This window comes from Triticum aestivum, chromosome 6A, assembly GCF_018294505.1.
Source record: "Triticum aestivum cultivar Chinese Spring chromosome 6A, IWGSC CS RefSeq v2.1, whole genome shotgun sequence".
Taxonomy (NCBI): domain Eukaryota; kingdom Viridiplantae; phylum Streptophyta; class Magnoliopsida; order Poales; family Poaceae; genus Triticum; species Triticum aestivum.
Window position 1 is genome coordinate 73,855,650 of NC_057809.1, and position 7,703 is coordinate 73,863,352.

Sequence of the window (7,703 nt, forward strand, 5' to 3'; positions counted from 1 at the left end):
TGCTCTTGAGGCGGAGCTACATGCGATAATGGAGGGGATGGTACTGTCTGTCGAGCATACTACTCTTCCGGTGGTTGTTCAATCGGATTCGACGACGGCACTATCAGTTCTAACTTCTAATGAGTTGGACCGATCGGCATATGGGCATCTCATCTTAGAGATTAAGGATCTGATGGTAGGAAGGGAGTTTATTCCTATAAAAATTTCTATGGACCAGAATAGAGTAGCAGATCATCTGGCAAATCATGGTAGAACTGATCATAGTATGGCTTGTTGGCTTCGCAGAGGCCATCCATGTATAGCTGAACTTTTGTCAGCTGATTGTAACTCTATAATTTTGGAATAAAACTCCCATTTTACTCGTAAGAAAAAATTATAACTATTTTTATTATGTTTGGTTCGCCTCTTGGCTTTAATTTTTTTTATTCATCACGGGAACCAAACCAATCAGTCTAAAATCTTTGTTTATCCTTTTTTGTGCAACTCTTTTGTTTGTTTCATTCAGATGTTTTAAGAATCCTGCAAACCAAATAGACCTTCGTGGGAACCTTTGACGATTTGAATGTTAATTTTTTTTTGCCTCCTATGAAAACCCTTCTGGTCATGGGGTTGTGCTACCGACCCTGTGTGTGTGCAATACAAAGTTATCACCTAAGAAATCTCACGTTCTAAAATCACATGTTTTAATCTATTTTTTGAGGTTTTCAAATGTTTTAATCCATGGACGTGTTCAAATGCTTGCTCTCCAAAGAGACACTTGTTTGGGCATGTCATTGTCCTTGCTGGGTTACGGGATCTCCAACGACAACCCGTAAAAAAACTCTTGCATCCATTCGCGAACAGGGGGAATCAGTCCGCGAACAGGGATGCAGGGAGCAGTTATTCAATGGTAGCCGCATATTTTTTCACAACAACTCAAATCAATCGGACGTAATTCGTGTAAACCGGATGATTTTAATTCAAGTTTGGATATAATTTGCATAAAAGGTTGATATTTCGACCGTTTAACTAAAAAACCAACAAAAGACTAAACCCTATACCGGACGACTACCTCGTACGTCTGACCGCCCTGCCTTGCCACACCGTTGCCTACGTCGATGTCGCCGCCGTCGTCTTCCTCGTCGCTCCAGCGACAGAACGACGCCGGAGCGCCGCTACAACCTTGCACGATGTTTGTCGACGCTCGCGGAGGAGTCGCTCCGCCTCCTGCTATGCCGTGCGGAGGGCAGCCACGACCACTGCCGACGTGGCCCATGTAGCCCTGGCGGCGGCCTTGCCGCGACTGGCGTTCTCGGAGCAGTCACTGAGCGACCACTCCTCGCCTTCAAGGCAGCGGCGGCGCCTGGCGGCTGTCTTTGAAGTGGTGACAGAGCAGTCGAGCGCCCACGCGACAGCGAGGTCGGGGTCTTTTTGGTGGACCAGGATGGTGAGAAACGGGGCTTGGGAGTGGTTCGAACTTCCCCAAATCTCCTCCACTTTTGTCTCCGGTTTACGAGAAAAATCACGTCCGGATCGCTTCGTGAATCGATACATGATAGTGTTGGATGGCTTCCGCGGTCCGAAAAACACGGTTCAAACGGTTACGGGAGGTTTACGGTCCGCCTTGGAGATGCCCTGCGTCTATCATGTAACGAAATACAATACTAGTACTAGTACATAACTAGGGATTAGGGAGAGATTTGCAAAAAGAAAAAGGACTTTGGAGAGGACAAGACTAGTTTAGCAGAGATCTCGAGCTAGTCAGTAATGCATGGGAGTGCATGCATGCATGAGCTGGTGGTTCTCTGGTCCTTGTCTTGGTGCATCAGAAAGTCCAACGCCTCCCGGTGCGGGAACCAGTTCAACCACCACAGCCATCCTCGGCATCCTTCCTGGATTCGAGCATGCCATGTTCAGTTCCCATTTCAGTTACCTTTTAAAAGTACCTTCAATGCCTTTTCACATGTTCCTCAGAATCAAAGGATCGTTCATCTTCGGATCAGCCCGTGTAGTACTAGTATCTCCCAAAAAGTCTCCGTACGCGGCGAAATTGGGCCTGGGGCAACCCAGGCGTAGCCTAACTGGCACCTGTACGTTAGAAGATTTTTTTTGAGAATTTGAGATGGATAGACGATTAGCCCCAGGCTTCATGTACAAGGCTTCAGCCCATTAGCCCAACTCAAGTCGATCGATGGCTGGACTTTCTAAATCAATCGCGCAGCAGGTCGAGGCTTCGATCTGTCGTTCGTTCGCCAAAGAAAAAATCCCCTCTCCCGATCAAGAAACCCTCGCCTGCGAACCAACACATCAGGGTTCAAATCCTGGTGCTCGCATTATTTCTGGATTTATTTCAGGATTTCCGGCGATGCCCTTTCAGTAGGAGGAGACGTTCCCGTCGACGATGAGGCGCCTATGGTGATTTCGTAAATCTCAAGATGATGTGCTGGCTCAGTCTTTCGGAGGTGCTCATAGGGGTAGGGTGTGCGTGTGTGCGTTCATAGGGGTGAGTGTATGCGCGTGTATATGAGCGCTTGTGTCTGTACTGATACTCAAAAAAAAAAGAAACCCTCGCCTAGTCGCCGCCGCCCTCGCCAGTCGCCAACCGCGTTTCCCCGCCGGCCGCCCGGTCCGGCGTCCTGGCCACCTGCCTCTTCTTCTTCTGATCTTCTTGAACTGTTCCTAAATTACAGTGCACACACACACTGTCGTAAAGCGGCACAGGTAATACGTATTGCTCAATTAATTAGAAATCCTTCTATATCATCAGCCATTCCATCAATTAATTTTTTTCTAACTCTGTATCATCTAATCAATTCAATATCTTCAACAATACTCAACTCTATATCATCTAATTATTTTCCTAGTTCCTTTTATATCATGCAAACTCCATGAATTGGTGGTGTTAAATCATACTCTATTACTTAGTCAGTTTTATTTCATTGTCATCGGGAGATTATAAGTCCAAGATCAAGAGGACCCGTGCAATTGAATCTTTTTTCCAATCAGTTTAGCGTGATGTATTTGCAAGCATTGATGATATTAATATTATACAGTGCTATCAAAAAAATATGAGGAAATGCAAGGGGCTACTACCTCGTGGACTTTGTGTAAATGGTATAATATGTTTTTTTTGCTAAATTTCATATGAACAATTGATTTAGTTTATGTCCAATGTCTTGATTTTATGTTTGCAGATCCAGGTCCTTCTACTATTCCTGGTGAAGAAACGATGGCCTTGAATTAAGGAAGTCTTCGGTAATTTGGTACCAAACCATGTTTGCAATGATGCACTTTGTTAAACTATTTGTTTCTATGGAATTTCCTCTCGTGATAGTAATGAATTTATATTTCATTTTGAATGTGATTTTGTACCATACTTATAACACATGTTATTGTGCGTGGTATTTGACGATATATTTAGTCAGTTAGTTTTAGCCCCAGACTTTGAGAAATTCTGGCTCCGCCTCTACGCACAACTTGTAAAATTAAACCAGGTGTCCATGCATGTTCATCCTACAAACTTTTTGTTTTTTATTGATGATGTGTCGACGATCGAATTGAATCTCGTTATCTTTTTCCGGAATGATGCGTACTAGTAGATGCCAAGCTATGCCATTAGTCTCCGGAATGGTAGACCGATCATGGGTGGCGATGTGACTTGAGATACACATATGGGTCGCTCTCAAAGAAGAAACGGTACGTGGCCTCTGGCCTGATCTTGAGCTTAATCCTTCCGCTAGCACCACGAGAGCCTTTGCTGAGAAGGAGCTCTGGAGGATGTCGCGGTGGTTCTTCCGGGCACGGATCAGCTGTGGCGATGAGACCTTGTTAGTTGCTAGCTCCCGATTAGGTGAGGGGTTGATCATCAGCTTCTTCCTCATCACGTAGCTAGTAGTACACCACCACTTCTTCACTACTAAGTTGGAAGCTACATCAGCCCTGACACGGTCATGGCTCACCCATCAATCCATCATCCGTTTCCTGAGGATGCACACCACGACACCCGGCCATGCATATAAGGCAACGGCTCCGGGACAATCACGTCCCACTTTTAGTGGCAATCTCTAGAGCTAGTGCGAAGAAGCCTAGCTAGAACAGGGTCCGGTGGCTGCTCTGTCCACGTCGGTCCACTGAGCGATGCTACTGGTAACTGCGACTTGTACCGTCATTTCGTGCCCGATTCGCTCACCGTTAACCTAGCTGGCTAGCTAGCCAGGAAGCTTCACGTATCACAGTCAGTTGATTTGGATTCCATCGCACGTGGAGGAGACAAAACACGAGAAGAAGCAGGGAATCTCAGAAGCAGGGATCGGTGGTTGGATCCTATAAAAGAGTTAAAAGCACTCGGGGTACTACTTGTCTGAGATGTGATGATTTGATCCTACAACTTGCAAAATGACCCTATTCAGTCTCAGAACTTGCACCCAAGGTATAACTTTGGTCCTGGACCAATCACAGAGCGACAATTGGACTCGTCGGGCCCGAGCCAGTCGGCGCACTCGTTTTTGCAAATACTCTCTGTGTTTATTGTATGTATGTTGGATTATATTCGTACGTCTCATATTAGTTGTATCTAATATTAAAATACATCTAGATACATCAAGTTCAGCGACAACTAATATAGGACGAATGGATGATCTGCAAATGCATGCGTCGCTAGTGGATTTATAGTGTTCATATTCTTGAACTAATCTGCAGTAGATTATTACAAAAAACGTATAATTAAACAACCAGGACACGATCATATCTAAGGGTATTATCGACTTTTCAACAAACATATGGCATGAGCCAGAAAGACCTAAATTACGTTCTCAAGATGTGTTTTTTCACACTTGTTTCTATGTATAGCTAAATTTAAGCCATTTCGAAAGAAAACTCAGCCAAACTTTTACATTTAAATCCCGCAATTCAAAATAACGGCCCCTTCAAAATGTGATCTAAAAATGCACTTGTGTCCCCTAAAAAAACATGTCAGAGCATCTACAACCGGGTGCCCCAAACTCACCTCAAACGCTCGGGCGGGTCGCCCGGTCACGAATTTCACGAATTTTTGACGCAGATTGGCACCTCAAACGGGCTTCAAACGCCTGGTATGACCGGCACCCCTCATATCCAGCCCAAACATGGGGCATATATGGGGGCGCCTGGGTGCGTCCACCACGTCGAACCTGGCCCGCTCGACCCCACATATATTCCTCCTCATCTGCTCACTGGACCAAACCCTAGCCAATTTCATCCACTCCCCTTCGCCACCCAAACTCTCGTCCGGCGATAACCAACCTTCTCCGCCATGGCGGGCAGCGGATCCGAGTCCTTCATCTCCAGATCCGTCGGCCACAAGCTCATCCCACGCGGCGCTGAGGAGGAGATGGTCGTCTGGCTTGCGCTCTGGAGGCCCGTGCAAAGCAGCGTGCGGACTCCTTCCGTCTGGAATCTATTGCGTCCGCCCAATTGGTGCATGGATCCGGCGCTAGGTGTGTCGTTGCTGCCTCACTGGAGGCGGTGTGGTCCGACTGATGTCCGAACGGGGTGGCGGACGCGCAACTCCTTCGTTGACGCGCGGAGCAGGAGGACGCTCCATGCGCGTGCAAACGCTCTAGCGCTAGGTGTGTCGTCCGACGCAAACATGGCGTGGCGTGCCCGCCGTGCAAGGCAGCGGGCCCGAGGGGCGGTGGCAGCCCTCGCGGCGGTGGACGTCAGCGAGGCGGAGTCGCATTCTCCGGCACCCGTTATGCACCCGTGCGGGCCCGGGAGGCGGCGGTGGACGTCGACAAGGCGGAGTAGCATTCTCCGACGCCCTGTATGCACCACTGCGGGCGCCACACACGCATTATGCTGGATGTTGCCGGCTCGTCCCAGGCACCGTCTGGGTTATGGACTCCAATGAGGAAGAGTTGGGCATGGAAGGCGGCGGCGCCTTGAGTCCCGTGAGCCGGCTTGTGTTCCATGCCCCACTCTACCTTGCCAACGGCCGGGCCAACACTCGGGGAGCGCAGTCGGTGGCCGGACATGAGCATGGCGGAGTCGGACGAGCTCCACGTAGATTAGATTTCACGTTGCATGTAATAATATGAATTTGAGATTTCTGATTCCACGTAGATTTAAGGTGTTTGAATGTGAAATCTATTATTTAAGACTTGACCGGTTAATATCCGTGGACGCGTCCGTAGACGGTTGAGGGGTCGATTTTGGCTAGTCCTGGCTGTAGATGCTCTCACTTGTTCTTTCCAGAATGCTACCGCGCGCTTGTCGGTTGCCCACGTTGCGTCCTCAAACCCCGTCATTTGAACTTGTCTCATAGTCGCAGCTTAGCACTTTGGAGCACCTCGGCGGACGGGACGGAGAGGGACCCGTCTGCGGGACGACGACGGACACCGACGGCGACGCTACAGCACCCACCTGTACTTCCTTCCTTCTCTTTTTTTTTTCTGTACCAGCTGTGTATGTATCAATGTATGTACATATACATGCATGTATTGCCGCCTCGTATGTGGTCGAAGCCGCCTCAAACATTTCGTTACGCACGTAGTATGGACACGATCGAGACGGCCAGATGGGACAGCGTGCATATATCCAACGCAAGTTGCCGTTGGCACGAGGCGTTGAATCGATCTTGCCGTAGAAAAACAGAGGAAACAGGGGACAAAAAAAATCAGACGAAAAAAAACAGATGAAAATAGTGGGACGAAAAAAAACTATGGACGCAGTCTTACGAACTCAGACCTTAAAAGTAGAGATTTAGAATTTAAAGTACCTTCATGCCCTTTCACATGTTCCTCAGAGGATCATTCATCTTCGGATCAGCCCGTGTATCTCCCAAAAAGTCTTCGTACGTACAGCTTGCAAATTAGACCAGGTGTCCATGTTCATCCGACAAACATATATTGTTTTCCAATGCGTGGACGATCTAACTGAATCTAATTATTGTTCATTGGAATGTAGGCGCGTCATCTTCGGATGCCAAGCTTTGCTACTGAGCCTCCGGAACGCGAGATCGATATGGACTAAGGTAAGGCTAGGGTCACGATGTGATTTGATATGTGGACATATATAGACGAGTCGCTCTCGAAGAAAAATGGCTGATTGAGCTCGAGCTTGGGCCTTCTTGAAGCACGAGGGCACGGTACTTCTTCCGGGCACAGGACGGCTGATGGCGATGAGACCACGGTTACGTCCCTCGATTATTAGGTGAGGGGTTGATCATCGGCTAGCTCACTAGGTAGAACTACCCTGACACGGTCATCGCTCGTCCATCAATAATCCATGCATCATCCTTTGCTTGACGCGACACACCACGACACCCGGACATACATGAAAGGAAACGGCTCCGGTACGATCATGTTCCTCTTTTAGTGGCAAACCGACCTATTCTCGAGTCGAGCTAGAAAGAGGCCTTGGCAGCCAGAACAGGTATGGTAGCTGCCATGTCCCCATCGGTTCACTGATCGATGCTACTTGTGCCGTCATGTCGTGCCCCAGTTGGCTCACGGTTAACCTAGCTGGCTAGCTAGCCAGGGAGCTTCACGTAGTATCACAGTCGATCGACATGGACTCCGTCTCACGCGGAGCAGACAAAACATGGAAACTCAGAAGCAGGGACCGGTAGTTGGATCCTATAAAACGTACTGCTCACACTAGCCATCGTATACTAGTAATTTTTGCTCATATGCAACGTTGAAAAAGCCGATGGTGAATGGTCTCCGATGGGAACGTCATTTTTGCGT